Below are 13,932 nucleotides of genomic sequence, written 5' to 3'. Positions count from 1 at the left end.
TCAGAAGAGCAGGGGACGTCTCGTCGTCGTGTTGAGTCTGCAGCAGCAGAGTTGAGTAAAAGACGTCCCAAACGAAGGAACCCGCACAGTTTGTTACCACAGCAGGGCAACGGAGCGGCCGTGTGTATCTGAGCCAAATGTACACTACTCACTTCAGACCTGGGAACGCCAAGTGTACGAATCGTGTAAGAGTGACAAGGACTCGATATACTACACAACCTGGTGGCGGTTACAGAGCAAGACTCCTGTGTAGGCTGGTCAGTCTGCTGGATGGCCCAGAGACGCTTCCGAAGGCTTACTAGCAGGAGATGGTGAAGATGCCGAGAATAGCTGTCCCTGCTATTCCAAGGGTCGAAGTACTAGTACAGGCCTTCTGGTTCGATCAAAGGTGAAAAGGGTTTCACAAGGCGACAGCAGTGCAGAGGAGCAGTCCTTCAGCGGGTCACCAGCGATTCCTCGGTTCAGCCTCTTGGTTGCAGGATACTTGGCTCCTGTATTCCTTTGTTCGTGAGAACTCAGGAGATCGACATGGTAGTGGTGTTTCCAGCCCCCTCTTATCCCCGGTTCCCTTCGTGCCAAAACGGTGGGGACCCAATGGGAGATCCGCTCATCAACACTCACACCATTCGTGGACCTATCACGGACCACGGTGGTCCCAGGCATTCACACGGGACCAGACATCCCAGCCCACATACTGGAGGCACACACAAGACATGTAGAAGCCCGCGAAAGCATCCGTGTTTCGCGGGAAAGTACATGCCCAGATAAGGAAGGCCCCGGGTCGGCTCGACCTGGGGAAGGTGAAGGGAGCAAGACGGTCAGCGGACAGGACAAAGGAGCCTCGTGGTCTGGCCATTTTGGGAGCCAGGCCACCATTTTGGGTTAAGTGCGAGAAACGTGCTTAGAACGCCAAAAGGAGCTCAAAACACAAGAAACGATCGCTGCCACCATTCCCGTCCGTGAATCACTTGCACCGATCAGTTACAATCCTGAAAGAGTATCTAGGGCCTGTAGAAGGCTAGAATCCCAAGAGAGCAGCAACTTAGCTTACAGTGCCCTCTTGTGTCATGTTGCACGAAAGCCGCAACATGATAAAAGAAACTACGGAAAACAGCGTTTCCCGGTACTGACTGTCTTAAGGGCATGTCAGTTTCCCCGTAAGAAAGGAGCGAAATCCCAGAGGAGTGCGGCAGAAGGCTGCACTTCTCTGGCAAAGTCGAGAACAAGGTGAAAAACAACAGCAAAAGGTTTAGGGGTTGCCACATGGAAGGAAAATTACCTACAATTATTAAATCTTTCCTAACAGATATCACATCTCATGTTATAGGAAGAGTTTCAGGTTTGGTATAAGCATTGAGATATCATATCTCTGCAATCGGAAGTGTCTCAGGATTGGGATGGGAAGGAGTTGGATATCCCATCTCATGTTATAGGACGGGTCTCAGGATTGTTATTAGAATCATTGAGATATCATATTGCATGCTGTAGGAAGGGTCTAAGGATTGGAATGGGAATGACTTGGATATCACATCTCATGCTATGGATAGGCTCTCAGGTTTGGAAAGGGAAGGAGTTGGATATCACATTTCATGTTAGAGGAAAGATCTCAGGTTTGGTATTAGAGGCATTGAGATATCACATCTCATGCTATAGGAAGGGTCTCAGGATTGGAATGGGAAGGAGTTGGATATCACATCTCATGCTATAGGAAGGGTCTCAGGTTTGGTATAAGCATTGAGATATCACATCTCATGCTATAGGAAGGGTCTCAGGATTGGAATGGAAGGAGTTGGATATCACATCTCATGTTAAACGAAGGATCTCAGGTTTGGTATTAGAAGCATTGAGATATCACATCTCATGCTATAGGAAGGGTCTCAGGATTGGAATGGGAAGGAGTTGGATATCACATCTCATGCTATAGGAAGGGTCTCAGGTTTGGTATAAGCATTGAGATATCACATCTCATGCTATCGGAAGGGTCTCAGGATTGGAATGGGAAGGAGTTGTATATGACATCTCAAGCCATAGGAAGGGTCTCAGGTTTGGTATAAGCTTTGAGATATCACATCTCTGCTATCGGAAGGGTCTCAGGATTGGAATGGGAAGGAGTTGGATATCCCATCTCATGTTATAGGAAGAGTCTCAGGTTTGGTATTAGAAGCATTGAGATATCACATCTCATGCTATAGGAAGTGTCTCAGGATTGGAATGGGAAGGACTTGGATATCACATCTCATGCTATAGGGAAGGTCTCAAGTTTGATATTAGAAGCATTGAGATATCACATCTCATGCTATAGGAAGGGTCTCAGGATTGGAATGGGAAGGAGTAGGATATCACATCTCATGCTATAGGAAGGATCTCAGGTTTGGTATAAGCATTGAGATATCACATCTCTTCTATCGGAAGGGTCTCAGGATTGGAATGGGAAGGAGTTGGATATTCCCATCTCATGTTATAGGAAGGGTCTCAGGTTTGGTATTAGAAGCATTGAGATATCACATCTCATGCTATAGGAAGGGTCTCAGGATTGGAATGGGAAGGACTTGGATATCACATCTCATGCTATAGGGAGGGTCTCAAGTTTGATATTAGAAGCATTGAGATATCACATCTCATGATATCGGAAGGGTCTCAGGATTGGAATGGGAAGGAGTTGGATATCACATCTCATGATAAAGGAAGGGTCTAAGGTTGGGAAGGGGAAGGATTTGGATATCACATCTCATGTTATAGGACGGGTCTCAGGTTTGGTATTAGAAGCACTGAGATATCAAGTCTCATGGTATAGGAAGGGTCTCAGAATTGGAATGAGAAGGAGTTGGATATCACATCTCAAGCTATAGGAAGGGTCTCAGGATTGGAATGGGAAGGAGTTTGATATCACATCTCATGCAATAGTATGGGTCTCAGGTTTGGTATAAGCATTGGGATATCACATCTCATGCTATCGGAAGGGTATCAGGATTGGAATTCCAAGGAGTTGGATATCCCATCTCATGCTATAGGAAGGGTCTCAGGTTGGAATGGGAAGGAGTTGGATATCACATCTCATGTTATAGGAAGGGTCTCAGGATTGGAATGGGAAGGACTTGGATATCACATCTCATGCTATAGGAAGGCTCTCAGGTTTGGAAGGGGAAAGAGTTGGATATCACATTTCATGTTAGAGGTAGGATCTCAGGTTTGGTATTAGAGACATTGAGATATCACATCTCATGCTATCAGAAGGGTCTCAGGATTGGAATGGGAAGGAGTTGGATATCACATCTCATGCTAAAGGCAGGGGCTCAGGTTTGGAAGGGGAAGGATTTGGATATCACATCTCATGTTATAGGAAGGATCTCAGGTTTGGTATTAGAAGCATTTAGATATTACATCTCATGCTATCGGAAGGATCTCAGGTTTGGTATTAGAAGCATTGAGATATCACATCTCATGCTATCAGAATGGTCTCAGGATTGGAATCGGAAGGAGTTGGATATCACATCTCATGCTAAAGGGAGGGTCTCAGGTTTGGAAGGGGAAGGATTTGGATATCACATCTCATGTTATCGTAAGGATCTCAGGTTTGGTATTAGAAGTATTGAGATATCACATCTCATGCTATAGGAATGGTCTCAGGATTGGAATGGGAAGGACTTGGATATCACATCTCATGCTATAGGGAGATCTCAAGTTTGATATTAGAAGCATTGAGATATCACATCTCATGCTATAGGAAGGGTCTCAGGATTGGAATGGAAGGAGTTGGATATCACATCTCATGTTTTAGGAAGGATCTCAGGTTTGGTATTAGAAGCATTGAGACATCACATCTCATGCTATAGGAAGGGTCTCAGGATTGGAATGGGAAGGAGTTGGATATCACATCTCATGCTATATGAAGGGTCTCAGGTTTGGTATAAGCATTGAGATATCACATCTCATGCTATAGGAAGGGTCTCAGGATTGGAATGGGAAGGAGTTGTATATGACATCTCATGCCGTAGGAAGGGTCTCAGGTTTGGTATAAGCATTGAGATATCACATCTCTGCTATCGGAAGGGTCTCAGGATTGGAATGGGAAGGAGTTGGATATCCCATCTCATGTTATAGGAAGAGTCTCAGGTTTGGTATTAGAAGCATTGAGATATCACATCTCATGCTATAGGAAGGGTATCAGGATTGGAATGGGAAGGAGTTGGATATCACATCTCATGCTATAGGAAGGGTCTCAGGTTTGGTATAAGCATTGAGATATCACATCTCTGTTATCGGAAGGGTCTCAGGATTGGAATGTGAGGGAGTTGGATATTCCCATCTCATGTTATAGGAAGGGTCTCAGGTTTGGTATTAGAAGCATTGAGATATCACATCTCATGCTATAGGAAGGGTCTCAGGATTGGAATGGGAAGGAGTTGGATATCACATCTCATGCTATAGGAAGGGTCTCAGGTTTGGTATAAGCAGTGAGATATCACATCTCATGCTATAGGAACTGTCTCAGGATTGGAATGGGAAGAAGTTGGATATCACATCTCATGTTTTAGGAAGGATCTCAGGTTTGGTATTAGAAGCATTGAGACATCACATCTCATGCTATAGGAAGGGTCTCAGGATTGGAATGGGAAGGAGTTGGATATCACATCTCATGCTATATGAAGGGTCTCAGGTTTGGTATAAGCATTGAGATATCACATCTCATGCTATAGGAAGGGTCTCAGGATTGGAATGGGAAGGAGTTGTATATGACATCTCATGCCGTAGGAAGGGTCTCAGGTTTGGTATAAGCATTGAGATATCACATCTCTGCTATCGGAAGGGTCTCAGGATTGGAATGGGAAGGAGTTGGATATCCCATCTCATGTTATAGGAAGAGTCTCAGGTTTGGTATTAGAAGCATTGAGATATCACATCTCATGCTATAGGAAGGGTCTCAGGATTGGAATGGGAAGGAGTTGGATATCACATCTCATGCTATAGGAAGGGTCTCAGGTTTGGTATAAGCAGTGAGATATCACATCTCATGCTATAGGAACTGTCTCAGGATTGGAATGGGAAGAAGTTGGATATCACATCTCATGTTATAGGAAGGATCTCAGGTTTGGTATAAGCATTGAGATATCACATCTCTGTTATCGGAAGGGTCTCAGGATTGGAATGTGAGGGAGTTGGATATTCCCATCTCATGTTATAGGAAGGGTCTCAGGTTTGGTATTAGAAGCATTGAGATATCACATCTCATGCTATAGGAAGGGTCTCAGGATTGGAATGGGAAGGACTTGGATATCACATCTCATGCTATAGGGAGGGTCTCAGGATTGGAATGGGAAGGAGTTGGATATCACATCTCATGATAAAGGAAGGGTCTAAGGTTTGGAAGGGGAAGGATTTGGATATCACATCTCATGTTATAGGACGGGTCTCAGGTTTGGTATTAGAAGCATTGAGATATCAAGTCTCATGGTATAGGAAGGGTCTCAGAATTGGAATGGGAAGGAGTTGGATATCACATCTCATTCTATAGGAAGGGTCTCAGGATTGGAATGGGAAGGAGTTTGATATCACATCTCATGCCATAGTATGGGTCTCAGGTTTGGTAGAAGCATTGGGATATCACATCTCATGCTATCGGAAGGTTATCAGGATTGGATTTGGAAGGAGTTGGATATCCCATCTCATGCTACAGGAAGGGTCTCAGGTTGGAATGGGAAGGAGTTGGATATCACATCTCATGTTATAGGAAGGGTCTCAGGATTGGAATGGGAAGGACTTGGATATCACATCTCATGCTATAGGTAGGCTCTCAGGTTTGGAAGGGGAAAGAGTTGGATATCACATTTCATGTTAGAGGTAGGATCTCAGGTTTGGTATTAGAGGCATTGAGATATCACATCTCATGCTATCAGAAGGGTCTCAGGATTGGAATGGGAAGGAGTTGGATATCACATCTCATGCTAAAGGGAGGGTCTCAGGTTTGGAAGGGGAAGGATTTGGATATCACATCTCATGTTATAGGAAGGATCTCAGGTTTGGTATTAGAAGCATTGAGATATCACATCTCATGCTATCGGAAGGATCTCAGGTTTGGTATTAGAAGCATTGAGATATCACATCTCATGCTATCAGAAGGGTCTTAGGATTGGAATGGGAAGAAGTTGGATATCACATCTCATGCTAAAGAGAGGGTCTCAGGTTTTGAAGGGGAAGGATTTGGATATCACATCTTATGTTATCGGAAGGATCTCAGGTTTGGTATTAGAAGTATTGAGATATCACATCTCATGCTATAGGAAGGGTCTCAGGATTGGAATGGGATGGAGTTGGATATCACATCTCAAGCTATAGGAAGGGTCTCAGGTTTGGTATATGCATTGAGATATCACATCTCATGCTATAGGAAGGGTCTCAGGATTGGAATGGGAAGGAGTTGGATATCACATCTCATGTTATAGGAAAGATTTCAGGTTTGGTATTAGAAGCATTGAGACATCACATCTCATGTTATAGGAAGGGTCTCAGGATTAGAATGGGAAGAAGTTGGATATAACATCTCATGCTATAGGAAGGGTCTCAGGTTTGGCATAAGCATTGAGATATCACATCTCATGCTATAGGAAGGGTCTCAGGATTGGAATGGGAAGGAGTTGTATATGACATCTCATGCCGTAGGAAGGGTCTCAGGTTTGGTATAAGCATTGAGATATCACATCACATGCTATAGGAAGGGTCTCAGGATTGGAATGGGAAGGACTTGGATATCACATCTCATGCTATCAGAAGGGTCTCAGGATTGGAATGGGAAGGAGTTGGATATCACATCTCATGTTATAGGAAGGATCTCAGGTTTGGTATTAGAAGCATTGAGATATCACATCTCATGCTATCGGAAGTATCTCAGGTTTGGTATTAGAGGCATTGAAATATTACATCTCATGCTATCATAAGGGTCTCAGGATTGGAATGGGAAGGAGTTGGATATCACATCTCATGCTAAAGGGAGGGTCTCAGGTTTGGAAGGGGAAGGATTTGAATATCACATCACATGTTATAGGAAGGATCTCAGGTTTGGTATTAGAAGCATTGAGATATCACATCTCATGCTATCGGAATGGTCTCAGGATTGGAATGGGAAGGAGTTGGATATCACATCTCATGCTATAGGAAGGGTCTCAGGTTTGGAACGGGAAGGAGTTGGATATCACATCTCATGTTATAGGAAAGATCTCAGGTTTGGTATTAGAAACATTGAGACATCACATCACTGCAATCGGAAGTGTCTCAGGATTGGGATGGGAAGGCGTTGGATATCACATCTCATGTTATAGGAAAGATCTCAGGTTTGGTATTAGAAGCATTGAGACATCACATCTCATGTTATAGGAAGGGTCTCAGAATTGGAATGGGAAGAAGTTGGATATCACATCTCATGCTATAGGAAGGGTCTCAGTTTGGTATAAGCATTGAGATATCACATCTCATGCTATAGGAAGGGTCTCAGGATTGGAATGGGAAGGAGTTGTATATGACATCTCATGCCATAGGAAGGGTCTCAGGTTTGGTATAAGCATTGAGATATCACATCACATGCTATAGGCAGGGTCTCAGGTTTGGAAAGGGAAGGAGTTGGATATCACATTTCATGTTAGAGGTAGGATCTCAGGTTTGGTATTAGAGGCATTGAGATATCACATCTCATGCTATCAGAAGGGTCTCAGGATTGGAATGGGAAGGAGTTGGATATCACATCTCATGCTAAAGGGAGGGTCTCAGGTTTGGAAGGGGAAGGATTTGGATATCACATCTCATGTTATAGGAAGGATCTCAGGTTTTGTATTAGAAGCATTGAGATATCACATCTCATGCTATCGGAAGTATCTCAGGTTTGGTATTAGAGGCATTGAGATATCACATCTCATGCTATCGTAAGGGTCTCAGGAGTGGAATGGGAAGGAGTTGGATATCACATCTCATGCTAAAGGGAGGGTCTCAGGTTTGGAAGGGGAAGGATTTGAATATCACATCACATGTTATAGGAAGGATCTCAGGTTTGGTATTAGAAGCATTGAGATATCACATCTCATGCTATAGGAAGGGTCTCAGGTTTGGAACGGGAAGGAGTTGGATATCACATCTCATGTTTAAGGAAAGATCTCAGGTTTGGTATTAGAAGCATTGAGACATCACATCTCTGCAATCGGAAGTGTCTCAGGATTAGGATGGGAAGGAGTTGGATATCACATCTCATGTTATAGGAAAGATCTCAGGTTTGGTATTAGAAGCATTGAGACATCACATCTCATGTTATAGGAAGGGTCTCATGATTGGAATGGGAAGAAGTTGGATATCACATCTCATGCTATAGGAAGGGTCTCAGGTTTGGTAGAAGAATTGAGATATCACATCTCATGCTATAGGAACGGTCTCAGGATTGGAATGGGAAGGACTTGGATATCCCATCTCATGCTATAGGCAGGGTCTCAGGTTTGGAAAGGGAAGGAGTTGGATGTCACATTTCATGTTAGAGCTAGGATCTCAGGTTTGGTATTAGAGGCATTGAGATATCACATCTCATGCTATCCGAAGGGTCTCAGGATTGGAATGGGAAGGAGTTGGATATCACATCTCATGCTAAAGGGAGGGTCTCAGGTTTGGCAGGGGAAGGATTTGGATATCACATCTCATGTTATAGGAAGGATCTCAGGTTTGGTATTAGAAGCATTGAGATATCACATCTCATGCTATCGGAAGTATCTCAGGTTTGGTATTAGAGGCATTGAGATATCACATCTCATGCTATCATAAGGGTCTCAGGATTGGAATGGGAAGGAGTTGGATATCACATCTCATGCTAAAGGGAGGGTCTCAGGTTTGGAAGGGGAAGGATTTGAATATCACATCACATGTTATAGGAAGGATCTCAGGTTTGGTATTAGAGGCTTTGAGATATCACATCTCATGCTATCGGAAGGGTCTCAGGATTGGAATGGGAAGGAGTTGGATATCACATCTCATGCTATAGGAAGGGTCTCAGGTTTGGAACGGGAAGGAGTTGGATATCACATCTCATGTTATAGGAAGGGTCTCAGGTTTGGTATAAGCATTGAGATATCACATCTCTGCAATCGGAAGTGTCTCAGGATTGGAACGGGAAGGAGTTGGATATCCCATCTCATGTTATAGGACTGGTCTCAGGTTTGGTATTAGAAGCATTGAGATATCACATCGCATGCTGTAGGAAGGGTCTCAGGTTTGGAATGGGAAGGAATTGGATATCACATCTCATGTCATAGGAAGGATCTCAGGTTTGGTATTAGAAGCATTGAGATATCACATCTCATGCTATAGGAATGGTCTCAGGATTGGAATGGGAAGGAGTTGGATATTACATTCTTGCTATGGGAAGGGTCTCATGTTTGGAATTGGAAGGAGTTGGATATCACATATGCTATAGGAAGGGTCTCAGGTTTGGAATGGGAAGGAGTTGGATATCACATCTCATGTTATAGGAAGGGTCTCAGGTTTGGTATAAGCATTGAGATATCACATCTCTGCTATCGGAAGTGTCTCAGGATTGGAATGGGAAGGAGTTGGATATCCCATCTCATGTTATAGGACGGGTCTCAGGTTTGTTATTAGAATCATTGAGATATCATATTGCATGTAATAGGAAGGGTCTAAGGATTGGAATGGGAAGGACTTGGATATCACATCTCATGCTATAGGTAGGCTCTCAGGTTTGGAAAGGGAAGGAGTTGGATATCACATTTCATGTTAGAGGAAGGATCTCAGGTTTGGTATTAGAGGCATTGAGATATCACATCTCATGCTATAGGAAGGGTCTCAGGATTGGAATGGGAAGGAGTTGGATATCACATCTCATGCTATAGGAAGGGTCTCGGGTTTGGTATAAGCATTGAGATATCACATCTCATGCTATAGGAAGGGTCTCAGGATTGGAATGGGAAGGATATGTATATGACATCTCATGCCATAGGAAGGGTCTCAGGTTTGGTATAAGCATTGAGATATCACATCTCTGCTTTTGGAAGGGTCTCAGGATTGGAATCGGAAGGAGTTGGATATCCCATCTCATGTTATAGGAAGAGTCTCAGGTTTGGTATTAGAAGCATTGAGATATCACATCTCATGCTATAGGAAGTGTCTCAGGATTGGAATGGGAAGGAATTGGATATCACATCTCATGCTATAGGAAGGGTCTCAGGATTGGAATGGAAGGAGTTGGATATCACATCTCATGTTATAGGAAGGATCTCAGGTTTGGTATTAGAAGCATTGAGACATCACATCTCATGCTATAGGAAGGGTCTCAGGATTGTAATGGGAGGAGTTGGATATCACATCTCATGCTATATGAAGGGTCTCAGGTTTGGTATAAGCATTGAGATATCACATCTCATGCTATAGGAAGGGTCTCAGGATTGGAATGGGAAGGAGTTGTATATGACATCTCATGCCGTAGGAAGGGTCTCAGGTTTGGTATAAGCATTGAGATATCACATCTCTGCTATCGGAAGGGTCTCAGGATTGGAATGGGAAGGAGTTGGATATCCCATCTCATGTTATAGGACGGGTCTCAGGTTTGTTATTAGAATCATTGAGATATCATATTGCATGCTATAGGAAGGGTCTAAGGATTGGAATTGGAAGGACTTGGATATCACATCTCATGCTATAGGTAGGCTCTCAGGTTTGGAAAGGGAAGGAGTTGGTTATCACATTTCATGTTAGAGGAAGGATCTCAGGTTTGGTATTAGAGGCATTGAGATATCACATCTCATGCTATAGGAAGGGTCTCAGGATTGGAATGGGAAGGAGTTAGATATCACATCTCATGCTATAGGAAGGGTCTCAGGTTTGGTATAAGCATTGAGATATCACATCTCATGCTATAGGAAGGGTCTCAGGATTGGAATGGGAAGGATATGTATATGACATCTCATGCCATAGGAAGGGTTTCAGGTTTGGTATAAGCATTGAGATATCACATCTGTGCTTTTGGAAGGGTCTCAGGATTGGAATGGGAAGGAGTTGGATATCCCATCTCATGTTATAGGAAGAGTCTCAGGTTTGGTATTAGAAGCATTGAGATATCACATCTCATGCTATAGGAAGTGTCTCAGGATTGGAATGGGAAGGACTTGGATATCACATCTCATGTTTTAGGAAGGATCTCAGGTTTGGTATTAGAAGCATTGAGACATCACATCTCATGCTATAGGAAGGGTCTCAGGATTGGAATGGGAAGGAGTTGGATATCACATCTCATGCTAAAGGGAGGGTCTCAGGTTTGGAAGGGGAAGGATTTGGATATCACATCTCATGTTATAGGAAGGATCTCAGGTTTTGTATTAGAAGCATTGAGATATCACATCTCATGCTATCGGAAGTATCTCAGGTTTGGTATTAGAGGCATTGAGATATCACATCTCATGCTATCGTAAGGGTCTCAGGATTGGAATGGGAAGGAGTTGGATATCACATCTCATGCTAAAGGGAGGGTCTCAGGTTTGGAAGGGGAAGGATTTGAATATCACATCACATGTTATAGGAAGGGTCTCAGGTTTGGAACGGGAAGGAGTTGGATATCACATCTCATGTTTAAGGAAAGATCTCAGGTTTGGTATTAGAAGCATTGAGACATCACATCTCTGCAATCGGAAGTGTCTCAGGATTAGGATGGGAAGGAGTTGGATATCACATCTCATGTTATAGGAAAGATCTCAGGTTTAGTATTAGAAGCATTGAGACATCACATCTCATGTTATAGGAAGGGTCTCATGATTGGAATGGGAAGAAGTTGGATATCACATCTCATGTTATAGGAAGGGTCTCAGGTTTGGTAGAAGCATTGAGATATCACATCTCATGCTATAGGAACAGTCTCAGGATTGGAATGGGAAGGACTTGGATATCCCATCTCATGCTATAGGCCGGGTCTCAGGTTTGGAAAGGGAAGGAGTTGGATGTCACATTTCATGTTAGAGGTAGGATCTCAGGTTTGGTATTAGAGGCATTGAGATATCACATCTCATGCTATCCGAAGGGTCTCAGGATTGGAATGGGAAGGAGTTGGATATCACATCTCATGCTAAAGGGAGGGTCTCAGGTTTGGCAGGGGAAGGATTTGGAAATCACATCTCATGTTATAGGAAGGATCTCAGGTTTGGTATTAGAAGCATTGAGATATCACATCTCATGCTATCGGAAGTATCTCAGGTTTGGTATTAGAGGCATTGAGATATCACATCTCATGCTATCATAAGGGTCTCAGGATTGGAATGGGAAGGAGTTGGATATCACATCTCATGCTAAAGGGAGGGTCTCAGGTTTGGAAGGGGAAGGATTTGAATATCACATCACATGTTATAGGAAGGATCTCAGGTTTGGTATTAGAGGCTTTGAGATATCACATCTCATGCTATCGGAAGGGTCTCAGGATTGGAATGGGAAGGAGTTGGATATCACATCTCATGCTATAGGAAGGGTCTCAGGTTTGGAACGGGAAGGAGTTGGATATCACATCTCATGTTATAGGAAGGGTCTCAGGTTTGGTATAAGCATTGAGATATCACATCTCTGCAATCGGAAGTGTCTCAGGATTGGAACGGGAAGGAGTTGGATATCCCATCTCATGTTATAGGACTGGTCTCAGGTTTGGTATTAGAAGCATTGAGATATCACATCGCATGCTGTAGGAAGGGTCTCAGGTTTGGAATGGGAAGGAATTGGATATCACATCTCATGTTTAAGGAAAGATCTCAGGTTTGGTATTAGAAGCATTGAGACATCACATCTCTGCAATCGGAAGTGTCTCAGGATTAGGATGGGAAGGAGTTGGATATCACATCTCATGTTATAGGAAAGATCTCAGGTTTGGTATTAGAAGCATTGAGACATCACATCTCATGTTATAGGAAGGGTCTCATGATTGGAATGGGAAGAAGTTGGATATCACATCTCATGCTATAGGAAGGGTCTCAGGTTTGGGAGAAGCATTGAGATATCACATCTCATGCTATAGGAACGGTCTCAGGATTGGAATGGGAAGGACTTGGATATCCCATCTCATGCTATAGGCCGGGTCTCAGGTTTGGAAAGGGAAGGAGTTGGATGTCACATTTCATGTTAGAGGTAGGATCTCAGGTTTGGTATTAGAGGCATTGAGATATCACATCTCATGCTATCCGAAGGGTCTCAGGATTGGAATGGGAAGGAGTTGGATATCACATCTCATGGTAAAGGGAGGGTCTCAGGTTTGGCAGGGGAAGGATTTGGATATCACATCTCATGTTATAGGAAGGATCTCAGGTTTGGTATTAGAAGCATTGAGATATCACATCTCATGCTATCGGAAGTATCTCAGGTTTGGTATTAGAGGCATTGAGATATCACATCTCATGCTATCATAAGGGTCTCAGGATTGGAATGGGAAGGAGTTGGATATCACATCTCATGCTAAAGGGAGGGTCTCAGGTTTGGAAGGGGAAGGATTTGAATATCACATCACATGTTATAGGAAGGATCTCAGGTTTGGTATTAGAGGCTTTGAGATATCACATCTCATGCTATCGGAAGGGTCTCAGGATTGGAATGGGAAGGAGTTGGATATCACATCTCATGCTATAGGAAGGGTCTCAGGTTTGGAACGGGAAGGAGTTGGATATCACATCTCATGTTATAGGAAGGGTCTCAGGTTTGGTATAAGCATTGAGATATCACATCTCTGCAATCGGAAGTGTCTCAGGATTGGAACGGGAAGGAGTTGGATATCCCATCTCATGTTATAGGACTGGTCTCAGGTTTGGTATTAGAAGCATTGAGATATCACATTGCATGCTGTAGGAAGGGTCTCAGGTTTGGAATGGGAAGGAATTGGATATCACATCTCATGTCATAGGAAGGATCTCAGGTTTGGTATTAGAA

Source organism: Ambystoma mexicanum, chromosome 7p (genome assembly GCF_040938575.1).
Source record: "Ambystoma mexicanum isolate Mex_15411 chromosome 7p, UKY_AmexF1_1, whole genome shotgun sequence".
NCBI lineage: Eukaryota > Metazoa > Chordata > Amphibia > Caudata > Ambystomatidae > Ambystoma > Ambystoma mexicanum.
The sequence above is the reverse complement of the archived record's forward strand: the minus strand, read 5'-3'. Positions refer to the sequence as shown.